The 15880-nt window shown below is 40.9% G+C and overlaps 1 protein-coding gene across 6 annotated transcripts in view; it reads right to left on the bottom strand.

Annotated features, from left to right (window-relative positions):
* Positions 1 to 15880, bottom strand: part of RNF144B (ring finger protein 144B) — a 142026-nt gene that overhangs the window by 69690 nt on the left and 56456 nt on the right. Inside the window, exon 1 of one of the 6 annotated variants that reach the window (XM_043449659.1) lies at positions 4014 to 4633. The exons of 3 other annotated variants lie outside the window; for them this stretch is intronic. The gene's annotated coding sequence lies outside the window, so the exon portion shown is untranslated. Of the gene's footprint in view, positions 1 to 4013; positions 4634 to 15880 lie in introns of those variants that run through there. 2 more of the 6 variants (XM_043449653.1, XM_043449655.1) reach the window with 2 other exon arrangements.

Raw genomic sequence — 15880 nt, 5'->3', positions numbered from 1 at the left:
CACCTCTTTTTTAATCAGTGGTTCCCTGGCCTCCCACAATTATTCACACAGCACTGCTGAATAATTTTCTTCCCTCTGCTTGGTATAACAACAAAGCTCAGAAGCAGGAAGGAATGCCACTTACAGGCAGGTCAGACAGTGATGTAATTACTAGATCAAGGAGAAATGTTATTTCAGAAAGCCCCATGGAGCAAGAGACAGGCTGATTTCCTGGGTCATGACATTACCAGGAAACTACAGTTACTAAAGAATGAATATCTAAACCAAAATATTTTCTTCAAATGCATAAAAGGTTGTATAAATATTACTCTCTCCTGTGAAAATTAAAAGTTTTATAGAGACATTTTATAGATACAAATTTAAAACCAGTTTGGGGAAAGAACTCCTCCATCTCACACTAAGTTAGGTGCAGGGGTATGTATTCTTGTATGTCTCTGATAAATCAATTTCTCAAGGAATAAAATGCAGGAAAATACAAAATGCAGGAAATAAGGTCAACCCACAAAGAATCGAATTCCACACAAGGAATGTGGGTGTCAAGGTGATTAAACATAGTCCGCACTTATTAACAGTAAACTAGTTGAGAAGGTTGTCATCAGAGAGTTTCATATAATCATACACAGGGTTTATAGCTTCAGCCACAAGTCCAAGAAAAAAAGAAATGAGATGGTCTTGTTCTACCTTCCCAAGAAAAACAAAGAACCAGTTGACTGGAGGGCTGAGACTCAAACTCATGATTGTAGAGGAATGAGAAACCAATGAGACACAGCTTTCAAAGCATGTTCTTTGATACCACAAGCCATACAGTCAGAAATATCCCCAGCTATGAACAAGAGAAGTGTATTTTACTTAGATCGTTGTGCTTTCAATCTCAGGGAGGGATTCAGTCACAGATGAGAATTTTCTCACTCCATGCTGCAGTATTGACCACTTTCACTCTCTTTTACAGCTTCCCATTTTTTAATAACTACTGCAGCACAATGCATTAGATTTAGAAGTACTCATAGACCAAGTAAATAATAAATGCCAATGACAATAGAAACAAAACATTAGTACAAGGCCTTGCACATAGGCCTAAAGGTGACAAAATGAATTAAAAATTAAAATAATTAAATAAATTAACTTAGGTGCGCCTATGCCTCTTCAAATTACTTAACCCTCAGGTGACATCAGGGAAACATCAAAAAGAAAAGACATGATTGAGATGACAAACTTCAAAGTATTTTTCACTCTCAGGTAAAGCAACATGAATTAAAAATTACCATTCTGGTCCAAAGTCACTCCCAAGCCTACGCAAATTCCTTCAGGACAGAGGCTACATCATATGCATCTTTGTGTCCTCAGCTTCCAGTCCCTCAATACCACAGAAGATAACTTCTCTAATGTACATGGAGGAGAGAATATATTCAGGGCCTGATTCTCATCTGTAGTCACTTCCAGCAATTCAAAAACTTAAAAATACTGATAATCTGTTGTATCAAAGGTGCTTCAGTAAGTCAAGACAGGCATGCCTGAAAAAGAGTCTCAGTATTCAGGAGCAGTGGCTACCGATACCGACTCCCCAAGCTCAGCTTGGCCAAGTTCCCATCTCCAAAGCAATCAGTTGCACAAAGTAGGTTTAGGCCCCAAACTCTCTGGACTTCACTCCTCCAGCAACATCTGGGTTCCGCAGGACCCCTGACCTCTACCTCAAACTAGAGATTCCAAACATTAAGAACTTCACTCAACAAGAAAGTAGAATCATAAGTCAATCCAGGAGAAACACAGAAGCCAAGACTAGTAGAAACAGTCCAGAGGAATCATTCTGGTGTCCTTAAAAATGTTCCTGAAACTGTGTTAGTCGCTCAGTCGGGTCCGACTCTTTACGACCCCATAGACTGTAGCCCACCAGGCTTCTCTGTCCATGGAATTCTCCAGGCAAGTATACTGGAATGAGTTGCCATTCCCTTCTCCAGGGGATTTTCCTGACCCAGGGATCGAACACGGGTCTCCTGCACTGCAGGTAAATTCTTTACCATCTGAGCCACTCTGAAACAACTTTTCAAAAAGGAAAACTTAAATATAAATATAAATTTATCAGATTAAAAGTATTTGGATTATGGAGAGAAAAGACAGCTTCCAGAAACCTCGATGGCCTTACTATACAGCTAAAATAAACTTTTCTTCTTCCTGATAGAGCATACTTTCCTCTCTGCTACAGGGTTTGGCTCTGAAAACCTGGATCATAATCTGGGAGACCCAAAAACTAATTATTATGTTTAAAAAAAGACATCTCTTAAGCTGACCTAGTTTGGAAGCCTGGATGCCTTTAAATTGCCAATGAACTGAAACCATTCATGAGAATGGGGCTTTTGAATGCTGAGAATGTTCTTTGGGGCTCAGCACAAAGATATTTGGCATAGATGACTGTAAATATTTGTAAAACTCTGGGTAAATGGACAGTGTTTGACCACACTCAAACCTCACGTCCAGCACAGTACTGTAGAAGCAAGTTATCTGGGGTGATTGGTTTGGGGGGGTGGGGCTGGTTGAGGGACTTTTTTTTTTTTTTCTGTTTGTTTTAAATTAAAAAAAGCCAAGCAATTCAATTCTGCTACAGGACACTTTTTTACATTTTCCATACCTTGAATTTGTTTACTCATCAAGACACTTCCAATTAGTCAGAGGCTCCTTTTGGAACAATTTATTTTCTTTCCCACTTTTCTAACTTCATGCCCATCACAAAGAATAAAATCCCAGTCACAGGGACGCAAAAGGAAGGCGGGAGTTTTATGAAAATGTGGCCTTGGAGTTCCTAATACAATTCTCTCCACGTGGCCTTGTGGATGGCTATGGATCTTTTTCTTCCTCCTTCTCTCTCCTCCTCAAGATATCTTCAGAAATACCTAAGGGACTGCTACCCATGAAAAGGACTCTGGCTGAAAACAGAGGACAGAGGAAGGAGAAGGAGGGACCAACAGAGGAATTAGATGTAAAAGGGACTGGGGGCCAAGAGGCTCATCTCAACGAAAGCTGCAGCAGCCTGATCCTTTAGCCAGCAACTCACTGAAGACTGGCTTGGGTTCCTTTTGCCTCTTTATCCGCGCCCTAAAAACTGAGTCATGGCAAGGTTCATTTATTTTGCTTCGGGGCCTATACACCCCCAATTGGCTGCTTCAGAAATGTTAGATACATTGTTCTTTAATTCATACCTGGCAACATTCAAATAAACCTCCAGAAATGCCAATCAGAAGAACGCTGCTAGCCTTACTGCCAGCCTCAGCTAATATTTTGATATGATACACGCAACAGAAAGAAAGAAAAAAGTGAGACTGTTGTGCAAGCATGAAGAGAGAACATATTGCCAGAAAGGGGAAATCATTTCTGAGAAATCTAAATGTGAGAAGTACATTCAAGAGTAGACTTACAACAGAATCTCTGAAACTCCTTGTACGAAAAACAAAAGATACCCTGGAAGGGGTCAGCTAAAGATATCTTTTCTCCACTGATAGAGGGATCAGTTTCATTTTAACTTCAACTCGAGAACAGCAGTGGAAGATCAAAGTTTCACCCTGTTTTATCAGCAATTACACAACAAAATAATCAGCAGAATGTATGACCAAGATTCCACAGATAACACCTTATCCATATGTAGGTATGTCAACCTACTGCCATGCATTCCCAAACAGCAGAAGGTAAGTATCTGAGATTCTGCCAACTCTGGTCTCCAGCTGAAGACACTGGGAGGTCTGCTCTAATCTTGAATTTTACAATACATTCTGCAGAGACTAGTTTTACAATAAGTTAAGCTCATTCCTTTTTGCCTGTAAACGGAGAGCTATTTTTGTAAAGTTCACAGGTGTTTCAGGCATTCAGAATGAATCCGATTCTGCATGGTTTCAGCACGAGAGGCAGAAAATAAAGCTAAACAACCCAGACAGCAGAGTGAGTCTCCCATCCCTTTTTCTTTTCTTAGTCCAACGCCACCGCTGTCTTGCAATGCCTGCAGCACTTAAAAAGCTGCCTCAACCTACCTGGCCCGAGAGCTCCGTTCCTCCCGGCCGCCGTCGGGCTTCTCAGCAGCCTCCCTCGCGCGCACCGCCAGCCGGGGCCGCTCGCACCCCGGGGAAGAACGGCTGTTCCATGCCCTCCGTCTTCCTCCCTGCTCTGCGGCTGACAGCTTTGCGCTCTGCAGGATTGCAACAGGGCTTGGGCTCCCAGACCGATCGGGCCGGAGAGGGAGGAGGCGTCCCTCGAACCGCCTCCTGCCTCGGGGCGCAGCTGCGCTGCTGGGGGAACCTCGCAGAGCTCGGGGCGCAGCACCGCCGCCAGCAGCAGCAGCGACGGGAGCCGTGAGTTTATTTATACAGGAAGCTCAGGCGCGCACTTCCTACTTCCCATCTGGGTCGCACTTCAGCTGCAGGTGATGGTCTTAACCCTGTCCGAACCCGGCGGCCCGCGCGCCCCAGCAGTCCGGCCCTCCTGCGCTCGCTCCGCTTAGCAAGACCTCTCTCCTGTCCTCCTGGGACGCTCGCTGCAGACAGCCGGGGCAGGGAGGCCCGCATCATCAGCCGCTGGCGTCCTTCCTTCCTCCCGGACCGGGACACTTCTTCACCTAACTGGCTTTCAGAACTCGCTTCTCCTCTGCACGCGTCCTCCCGGGACACCTGTCTTTCCCCTCCCTCCCAGCCCTCCCAGTCTCTTGTTTCCACTTCCAACGACCCAGACCTGCCTTCCCACCCTGCAGGAACACTTGCTTCTGTAGAGCCAGTCCCCACGCACGTCTCATCTAAAAACATCGTGTACCTGATTTGTCCTTTAGCATCTAATGATAAAATTAGAACGCAGGCAAATCAAATCAGGACAGTCTTCATGGACCTCCTGTAACACAGGCACACTTTTAGGGAAAAAAAAGATTTTGCCGGAAGTGCTTTGCTAACAAATTACGTAGGCCCTGCTTAGTAACCTAACAGGTAGTATTCCAGCTTAAGACAATGTAACCCAGAAGCTGCGGGGGTGGGGGTGGGGGAGGCCTTATGAGGTCTTCTTCACTCCAAAACCTCGGACACCTAGTTTGTGCGACGTCTCTAACAGGTTGCCTGCCGACTCACTCCCCACACCCCCGAGGGTCACCATCGACTCTGTGGAACGTCACAGTTTAGAAATGTCCCTGCCCAGACAGGGGAACCTGTGTGCGCTCACTCGGCACCCTCACCCGACGTTTGCAACCACAGTCAGGAATGTGCTTCCTCAAAGGAAGGGACTCGCAGCCCTTGGTGGAAGGAATACTGAGCGTGCCAGTGAAGGATCGGCAGTCGGCGCGGTGCCAAAGGACACAAGCAAACGGCCTCTGGGCTCTCCATGTTGAAGAAAACCTTGAGGTCAAAGCCAAGTGCGGAAGAACACAGTGTATCTCTGTGTATGATGGCCGGCAGACAGGAGGGCCAGTTTTGTTTTTGTTTGAGTGACTGAAAACAACGGAACATTATTCTCCTACAGTTCTTGAGCCCATTAGTCCAAAATCAGGGTGTCAGCAGGGTTGGTTGCTTCTGGTGGCTTTGAGGGAAAATCTCTGTCTCTCTCCTAGCCTCTGATAGTTGCTAGCAGTCTTTGGTCTCCTTAGGCTTGTGGCTGCATCAGTTCACCGATGCCTCCATCATCACATGGAGCCATCACATGGTTTTTTCCCTTGTGGCTCTCTTACTTTTTTTCTTATAAAGACGCTAGTCATGGGATCCAGGGCCTGTCATAATCCAGTATGACCTCATCTTCATTTGATTACAAACTAAGACCCTATTTTTCAAACAAAGTCACATTCTTAGGTAATGATAAGAATTTTAGGGGATACTATTCAATCCAGCACAGTACAGTATGTAATAGAAAACTTTAGATTTAAAGGATAATTCATTTGAAAAAGCTAGTTTCACAAAAGCAGATTTTTTTTTTATAAAAACAGGTTTTCCAGGTTGATAAACATCTCCTTTTCATGGGCTTCCACTTAAAACCATTATCAGAGTTCTAAATGGCAGGTTATGACCAGTAGTTTTTGAAATGATTTTCAAGTACTATTACATAGGGGTGTGTGTGTGCGCGCTCAGTTGTGAGGAGGACCAATCTTCTAGTGGGGGAGGAAGGGGAGGAGACAAGGGAGATAAGATGGTAAGAGAATATACAGCAGGGTCTCAAAAAATACAATTGAAGGATATTTGAGCTTGAAAAGTCCTTTTAGCTAGTTTAGTCCAGGCATTTAGCTTTAAAGATGAGGAAACTAATATCCAGGGGGATTTAAGTGGTCGACTTCAACCAGGTATGGGCAGAGCTGGAATGAGACCTAAATCTGTGTTTAGATGAAAAAGTTATTTGTTAATGAAAACTGCCCCACAGGTGCATAACTTCAAATTTAGCATTTACCAGTGTAAATGCTTTAGCAGACCCCAGATAGCCAAAGCAATTTTGTAAAAGAACTATACTGGAGGAAATCACATCTCCTGATTTCAAACTATATTACAAAGTTATAGTAATCAAAACTCTTTCAGATCTGCCTATCATAAGTTCTGAAATAATCAATCTCATGGTATTTTCTTGGTGTAGTGAACATTATCGATGGACAGGAATCAGGAAAGATAAACAAAGCACCTTTTAAGAGGTCACTTTATTCATTAATGCCAGTACAAAACTTTGGTGCCTTAAACCAAAGTTCAATACAGAGTCCACTTTTTCAGTTACCATGCAACTAAGCTATAATCTATTGTCAACAGGATAAGGGAAGAAGCTGCTGCTAATATGAATGAAAACATGGGTTAAGGAATAATCATGCTATCTGCCCCTGCAAGTGGCAGATGGGAAGAAAAAATATATTGTGTAATTAAATAATATCAGCATTGATTATTTTCAAGTTTATAAAGTCTGCATTCAGCTTTCAATAGGACTAAATGAACATGTGGAACACTATAGTATTATGTAAACAACTCTTTCAGATCTGGAATAAAATATCTAAGAACAAGTGTAACCAAGGAGGTGAAAGGTCTATATACTGAAACCACAAGACACTGATAAAAGAAATTGAAGAAGACAAAAATAAGTAGAAAGACATTCCATGCTCATGGACTGGAAGAATTTTTATTGTTAGGATGTCCATCCTACCCAAAGCAGTCTACAAATTCAATGCAATCCTATCAAAATTTCAATGGCATTTTTTCACAGAAATAGGACAAACAATCCCAAAATTTGTATGGGACCACAAAAGACCCCAGATAGCCAAAGCAATTCTGTGAAAGAACAAAGCTGGAGAAATCACATTTTCTGATTCCAAACTATATGACAAAGTTACAGTAATCAAAACTCTTTCAGAACTGCCTCATGAATCCACAGTGTGCCCCGGCTTCTCAAGCATGTATTGATCTCCTCCCAGACAAGCTGCTAGATGCTAGGAAGATAGACATAAGTTGGACATGGGCCCTGTCCTCAAAGCGCTTTCAATCCAAGGAAGGAGTCAGACAAGCAAATCAATTATCAGGGTACCACGGTGGGTATGTACGTGATGTGAGAGACTTAAACATAATGTGCTTTGGGAGCACAGAGAAGAAATGAACTAAAGGAAAGGGGTTGGTGAAAAGAATCAAGGGAGATTTCCTTGAGAACAGGACTTAAAGCTGACACTTCAAGTAGCCAAGTGGAGAAGGTGGGAAAAGATGAACCAGTCAGAGGCACAAGCCAGTGTAAATGCTTAGAGTTGTCAGACGTCAGAGGATGCTTTTCGTAATTCAGACAGAGCAGATGAGGGCAGAATTAAAGAGTGAGGGCTTGAACTAACGTAGTGGCAAATGACATGGAGAAGAAAGAACAAATGGAGGCAGATCTCAGAAACAGAACTGAATGGGACCTGATACCTGATTGGATGTAGGGGATGAGGGAGAAAGAAGAGCCCAGGCTGCTGGTACCATGAACTGAGAGTAAGAATAAAGGAGGAGCAGCCATAAAGGATGGCTTTCCTTAAGCCATCATTAAGAAAATGATTTAAAACCTGTAGAATCTGAGGTGTCTCTAGGACATATGGAAGACTTGTCCAGTAAGCCATGAACAGAGATCCGGAGTGGAGAGTCTTTTAGGAATTATCATCATTTAGGTGGTGGCCACAGATGAGATTAACAAGAGCTGAGATCACCCACAAAAGGCAGCATGCTAATAAATGACCCAATCAAAAAATGGGCCAAAGAACTAAACAGACATTTCTCCAAAGAAGACATACAGATGGCTAACAAACACATGAAAAGAGATGCTCAACATCACTCATTATTAGACAAATGCAAATCAAAACCACAATGAGGTACCATTACACGCCAGTCAGGATGGCTGCTATCCAAAAGTCTACAAGCAATAAATGCTGGAGAGGGTGTGGAGAAAAGGGAACCCTCTTACACTGTTGGTGGGAATGCAAACTAGTACAGCCACTATGGACAACAGTGTGGAGATTTCTTAAAAAACTGGAAATAGAACTGCCATATGACCCAGCAATCCCACTTCTGGGCATACACACTGAGGAAACCAGATCTGAAAGAGACACGTGCACCCCAATGTTCATCGCAGCACTGTTTATAATAGCCAGGACATGGAAGCAACCTAGATGCCCATCAGCAGACGAATGGATAAGGAAGCTGTGGTACATATACACCATGGAATATTACTCAGCCATTAAAAAGAATTCATTTGAACCAGTCCTAATGAGATGGATGAAGCTGGAGCCCCTTATACAGAGTGAAGTAAGCCAGAAAGATAAAGAACATTACAGCATACTAACACATATATATGGAATTTAGAAAGGTGGTAACGATAACCCTATATGCAAAACAGAAAAAGAGACACAGAAATACAGAACAGACTTTTGAACTCTGTGGGAGAATGTGAGGGTGGGATGTTTCAAAAGAACAGCATGTATACTATCTATGGTGAAACAGATCACCAGCCCAGGTGGGATGCATGAGACAAGTGCTCCGGCCTGGTGCACTGGGAGGACCCGGGGGAATTGGGTGGAGAGGGAGGTGGGAGGGGGGATCGGGATGGGGAATACGTGTAAATCCATGGCTGATTCATATCAATGTATGACAAAACCCACTGAAATGTTGTGAAGTGATTGGCCTCCAACTAATAAAAAAATAAATAAATAAATAAAAAAAGGCAGCATGCTGCAGAGCGACAAAGGGACCTTCCACACACACACAACCTATCGCCCACTCATTATTACGTAACCTTAAACAAGCTATTTAACATATTCAAAACTCTGTCGTGTCCAACTCTTTGTGACCCCATGGACTATACAGTCCATGGAATTCTCCAGGCCACAGTGCTGGAGTGGATAGCCTTTCTCTTCTCCAGGGGATCTTTCCAACCCAGGTCTCCTGCATTGCAGGCAGATTCTTTACCAGCTGAGCCACAAGGGAAGCCCAAGGATACTGGAGTGGGTAGCCTATCCCTTCTCCAGCAGATCTTCCCGACCCAGGAATCGAACCGGGGTCTCCTGCATTGCAGGTGGATTCTTTACCAACTGAGCTATCAGGGAAGCCCTCAAACAAGTTATTTAACATATTCAAAACTCAGTTTGTTCATGCATAAGAGAGGAATGATGATCCTCGGCTCACAGGTTGTGGCGAGGCTCAGTGAGAGGCTTGTAAAGTAGCCAGCACAGGGTCTGATGGCATTAATGAGTCTTGAAGGTGGGGTAGTGAATGTCTCCTCCTGGAACTGTGCGGTACCCTAATCCTAACCTGCTCATCTGTACAGCATGGCCCTGCCCTGATACACAACAGGAACCCACTCAGTGTTGTTAAGTGTTATTAATCTTGGAAGGAGAAAGAAGAGGAAAAAAAGAAAAAATTCCATAAAGAGAACCCCCAGAAACACCACTATTTATAAGGTAGGTAAAAGAAGAGTCCTCACATAAACCAAAGAAGGAACTGCTTCTTTTAGACTACAAAAGTAGATGTAACATGTGATATCTCAGACTGAGAAGTAAAATCCAGTCACTGCAGCCTACAAAAATACTTTTTATCTTTCTGAGCAATGATAAACATAACACTATAAATTGTTCACCAGAGTTTGCAGTCATGCCGACCTTCACCACAATAGAGAATTTCCTAATCTGAATTACAGACTTTCCTATGTTGTTGTTTTTCGGTTGCTAGGTCATGTCTGACTCTTTGTGACCCCAGGCGAACAAAATCTTGACATTAAGGGTAAGTAATCCAAACTGTAGGAATTGTATTAACTTGTAACATACCTAAAGTCATGTAAAAGCAAGACCAAAATAAATCTAAAGCATACTTAGCCAAAAAAACAAATATAGAAATATATATATTAGATTACTAGATATGTATAAGATACTTGTATAATATAAAACATATTATATAATATGTAATATGTAACATTATATATATATACACACACACACACATAAAACACACACTCTAGTCCTACATAATAAGGAAATCAACAAATGGATTTTCTTTTTAAAAATCCATTAAAGAAAAATTAGATTCATTCTGATGCTACTGAAATTACTCTTCTCACCTACTTTACTGTTAGTAACACCCACCTTAGTCTTAACATCCTGATTACATGGTGCATTAAAGCTTTTTTTTAATTTATTTTTTATTGAAGGATAATTGCTTTACAGAATTTTGTTGTTTTCTGTCAAACCTCAACATGAATCAGCCATAGGTATACATATATCCCCTCCCTTTTGAATCTCCCTCCCATCTCCCACCCCATCCCACCCCTCTAGATTGATAAAGAGCCCCGTTTGAGTTTCCTGAACCATACAGCAAAGTCCCGTTGGCTACCGATTTTACATATAGTAATATAAGTTTTCACATCACTCTTTCCATACATCTCACCCTCTCCTCTCTTCTCCCCATGTCCTTAAGTCTATCCTCTATGTCTGTTTCTCCACTGTGGCCCTGTAAATAAATTCTTCAGTACCATTTTTCTAGATTCTGTATATATGTATTAGAATACAATATTTATCTTTCTCTTTCTGACTCACTCCACTCTGTATAATAGGTTCTAGGTTCATCCACCTCATCAGAACTGACTCAAAGGTGTTCCTTTTTATGGCTGAGTAATATTCCATTGTGTATATGTATCACAACTTCTTTATTCATTCATCTGTCGATGGACATTTAGGTTGCTTCCATGTTCTAGCTATTATAAATAGTGCTGCAATGAACAATGGGATACATGTCTTTTTCAATTTTGGTTTCCTCAGGGTATATGCCTAGATTAAAAAAATATGAAAAGAAAACTATGCCAGAAATTCGTTCAGGGTGACATGGTGGTCAAACTATTGATACATGGAAAGTCAAAATATGACCCAGAAATGATTACCCAGTTATGTCTGCCTTGATAACAAAAGTTTTTGAAAAGTTGGAGACATGTCATTTTGGTTCTATTTCATACATACAAAAGCGTGTGTGGTTTCTGTGAGTTGCCGACAATCCTGCATCGAAGCTTTTGCAGTTCTTTCATTTTGAAGTTGGGTTTAATGGAATTATTTTTTTGCAAGTGTTGAAAGGCATACTGTTCTTCCTACCTCCCCTCCCCTTCGCGAAATATGAAAGCAAACGTTTGGAAGAACTGTTGTTTAAAAGATGTATCGTGTCCCCCGTGAAAGTATGTGGGTGTCTGTCGGTGTCCTGAGTGCCACGTGGCAGTGCACAGAGGCGGGGGTGGCCCTGGGCCCGAGCTGCTGTGCTTGTGATGCTGACCTGCTCCACGCTCCTGTTGAAATTAGCACCTGCCTCCCCCCGCCGCTGTCTGGCCTCACTGTTGTCCTCACAACTCAGTGAATAAAGTGTGTGCTTTATTCGAAAAAAAAAAAAAAAAAAAGCATCTCAAAATCAGTTGGGCCACAATAAGAAAAACCTGACTAGAATGACCATCATCAAAAAGTATACAAACAGTAAATGCTGGAGAGGGTGTGGAGAAAAGGGAACCCTCCTACACTGTTAGTAGGAATGTAAACTGGTACAGCCACTATGGAGAACAGTGTGGAAGTACCTTAGAAACTAAAAACAGAACTACCGTATCATCCAGCAATCCCACTCCTAGGCATATATCCAGAGATAATCACAATTCAAAAAGATATATATATACCCCTCACTGCAACACTATTTACAATAGCAAAGACACAGAAGCAGCCTAAATGTTCATGGACAGATGAATGGATAAAGAGGATGTGGTACATGTATACAGTGAAATATTACTCAATGATAAAAAAGAATGAAATCAAGCCATTTGTAGCCAACATGGATGGACCTAGAGATTATCATACTAAAGTCAGACAGACAAAGACAAATATCATATGAAATCATTTATATGTGGTGGAATCTAAAAATGTCATACAAGTGAATTTTGTATGATATAAATCTCCTATGTACAAAGGAGAAATAGACTCACAGATTTAGAGAACAAACTTATGGTTACTGGGGCAAAGGAGCAGGGGAAAGGATATTAGGGACTTTGGGACAGATATGTACACACTGCTATATTTAAAATGGATAACCAACAAGAACCTACTGTATAGCACAGGGAACTCTGCTCAAAGTTATATGGCAGCCTGGATGGGAGGGGAATCTGGGGGAGAATGGATACGTGTATATGTATGACTGAGTTGCTTTGCTACGCACCTGAAACTATCACATTATTAATCGGCTATACTCCAATATAAAATTTAAATTTTATAAGTAATAATAAATTGAAAAAAATAAACAAATTTACTACCTAATTTTTCATTAAACTTTGCATTCCCTTAGCTCATTTTCTGCCAAAGGGGATTATCCCACAATAAATGTTAAAGTTTTCAACAATAAAATAAATAGCTATAGATTTGCACCCTACAAAAGTGACCAAACTACTGAATCAGGAGCAGTCAGGCTTTCTACACTTGCCACCCACCTCACCAGTGGTCAGCCTGGCAGCTTCATGATTTTCATAGGCCACAGTGGGGGTCTTGGCACAGGTGGTCTACTAAGGAGGTAACAGGGTGAGCAGCACCAAGTTATCCTCCCACTCCCTGAAGACTGGACTGAGTTAGTTCTTCTCAGCCACCAACGCTGGAATGTATTTCATTTTCTCAGTGAGTGCTTTGAACACTGTTCTCCAGAGGGAAGCATAAGTTAACTTGGATTTGGAGAGAATTGGTGGGGAAGACAGGGTTACATGTGCCATCTTTCACATTTAAACATGTGTTAAAGTACAAACACTCTTTTCAACATATACATCTCACATGCTACTCGAGGAGACCATAGTAAATCCTGAAGTTATATGGTGGAAGACTTCTACCTCATTTTATTTCGTTGTCGTTCAGTCGCTAAGTCATGTCCAACTCTTTGAAACCCCATGGACTGAAAAACATCAGACTTTTCTGTCCTCTATCTCCTGGAGTTTGTTCAAATTCATGTCCATTGAGTCAGTGATGCTATCGAACCATCTCATCCTCTCATCTTATTTGAGTGCATTTAAAAATAATATTTCCTTAAAGTCCAGAACCAATGCCAGATGGGAAACAAAACCAGCACAAACTGAAAATTCTATAGTGATTATCTGTTTAAAACTTCTACATGAGTCAACATTGATCTTTTATGTTTTACTTATAAAAATGTCCATTTCTTCAATATTTTCAATTTATTTCTATAGAGTTTTGTGTGTAATCTTCATGTATAATTCTTACAATTTCTCCAACTTCCCTGCTTTATGTGATCGTATCTGTTTCCTCATTCCTAACTGTGTATATTTTTTCCAGTTTTTTAAATCTTATTTAGCCTGTTTCTCTAATTTTTTCTTCATTCCATTAATTCCAACTTTTAAAACTCTATCAGTTCTTTAATAAGTTTTCCTTTGAGTGAAGTTTTGGGTATATGCTATGCCCTAAAAATTTGGATATGGGCAATTTTTCTTGCTTTCTCTTCATTCTTTTATCAAAGGTCTATTTGGGAGAGTTTCTTAGTTTCCCAGTAGTTTGGGGGGCATCATATTTTTATTATTAATTTCTAATTTAATTGGCTAATGATTAAGGAATGTGGTCTTAAAAAAAACTCTACTTTTGATATTTCTTATAGTTTTACTTTGTTTTGGGCCCATTTAGTAATTCTATTTCTAGTCACTGGGGTTTGGAAAATTGCACGTCTCCAAAGAAATGCTCCCTGAAAGATGACTTACTTGGTGATGTGACTAGGTAACCTGCCCTGCTCACCGAAAATCTAACCCCCAGAAGTAACAATGGCTTGTGTTGCAAAAGAATTCTCACTTGCAAATCTGGAACTGTTACATCTCTAAGTAAAAAACAAGGCAATTAATTATTTTTAACAGGCAGATGGATTGTACCAGCTTGGAATTTAATCAAAAAAAAAAAAAAAAAAAAACCCAAAGACATACAATACTTCTGAATAGTGCCCAGCAAGCACCTCATTCAAGTTTTTATTTTCCAACCTGGCATCTCAATTTCTCCTCTGCATTAGTAAACATTCATAAGCATCAGGTAAACCCTCTGTCCTTCAAATCCAAGAGAAACACATTTGTCTTGCACGTCAAGAGTGCCTCAGCGTGATTCACTGAAACCTGGACATGAAAGGGGTTAGAAGTATTTCAAATGCAAGCATCTGCTAAAATATTTAGTCCCACCAATGCTTTGAAGACTCTGTACTCAAATCAAATCTTGGCAATCTAAGACACAAACAATGAGCACATTTAAGAGAGGAAATCTTGTTTAAAAACACCAAGGAAATTCCAAACTTTTACAAAAGAACCAGCTGATATTTCAGCAAAGATACACTTGCAGGCAGGCTGTTGTATTAAAAGTTTCTCCTGAAAGTTCATAAAGGTAAAGTGAAAACTCCCTCAGGCCTGGTGTGTTTAAGGAATAGATTATATTATTGAGCATTTACTGTGTACCAGGCAAGGTACTTGGTACTAAGCATTTTGCATACATTATCTCTTTGAACCTTCACAAAAGTCATCACTATAGAAAATAATCTTATTGCAGAAAATAATCTTATGCACCTGCATTTTTAAATGATTGGTAATGAATATACAGGAAAGACTCATTAAAACATAAATTCAGCCATAAAATTCTCTCATGACATAGTCCATTTAGAGTTAAAGACTCCAATATTTTTACCTCTAAGTTGAGAAGGGTCCCTTAAAACTTCTAAGATATCAGTGTGTGATTTTTAACAAACTTTTGTCTTAAACATGGACCAATATGCCCATCCATTTACCTTCAAATAATTGTTGTGCAAAAATTAATTAAATAATAAGTCATCTAATCAAATGACCTCATGAGATCTAATCCCAGCTGGTATTAACCGATTAACCCAGTGGATCACAGAGGTAATTCTGGTTAACAACCTAAACAATTTAAATTGGCACAAAGTTCAAAGCAACATGCAACCTACCTACCCTTTTAGATTCATCTTCTGCCCATTTCACTTTGCATCTAAATTCCAGCCATGCTACGCTATTTTCAGGCACACGGAATTTCCCAAGCCCAGGCAATTCTTCCCCACCTCTTTGACCTGATGAAGAACTCCTCATTTACCAAAACATCACCCACGGTGTACCTTTTCTGGGACCCCCCTCCCTCTATCTACCTTCTTCCCCATCGGGATAGATGGTCTCCTCTGGTCTTCCTCCGTTAGTACAAGGATCTTACCCTATTATAACACTCATTCTTTTATTCAGTAAATATTTATTAATCTTCTATTATTGACCAGGTTCTTTATTAAGTGCTGGGACTACAAAGGTAAATAAGCCTTCAGGTGGTATAAGAAAAGACAGACACCTATCGGGTAAGAGCAGTGGCAGGCAGATCCAGGGAGGCAGCTTGCGAGCCCCGCCCTGTGGCAGAGGA

Source organism: Cervus canadensis, chromosome 28 (assembly GCF_019320065.1).
Source record: "Cervus canadensis isolate Bull #8, Minnesota chromosome 28, ASM1932006v1, whole genome shotgun sequence".
Classification (NCBI taxonomy): domain Eukaryota; kingdom Metazoa; phylum Chordata; class Mammalia; order Artiodactyla; family Cervidae; genus Cervus; species Cervus canadensis.
The sequence above is the reverse complement of the archived record's forward strand: the minus strand, read 5'-3'. Positions and strand labels throughout refer to the sequence as shown.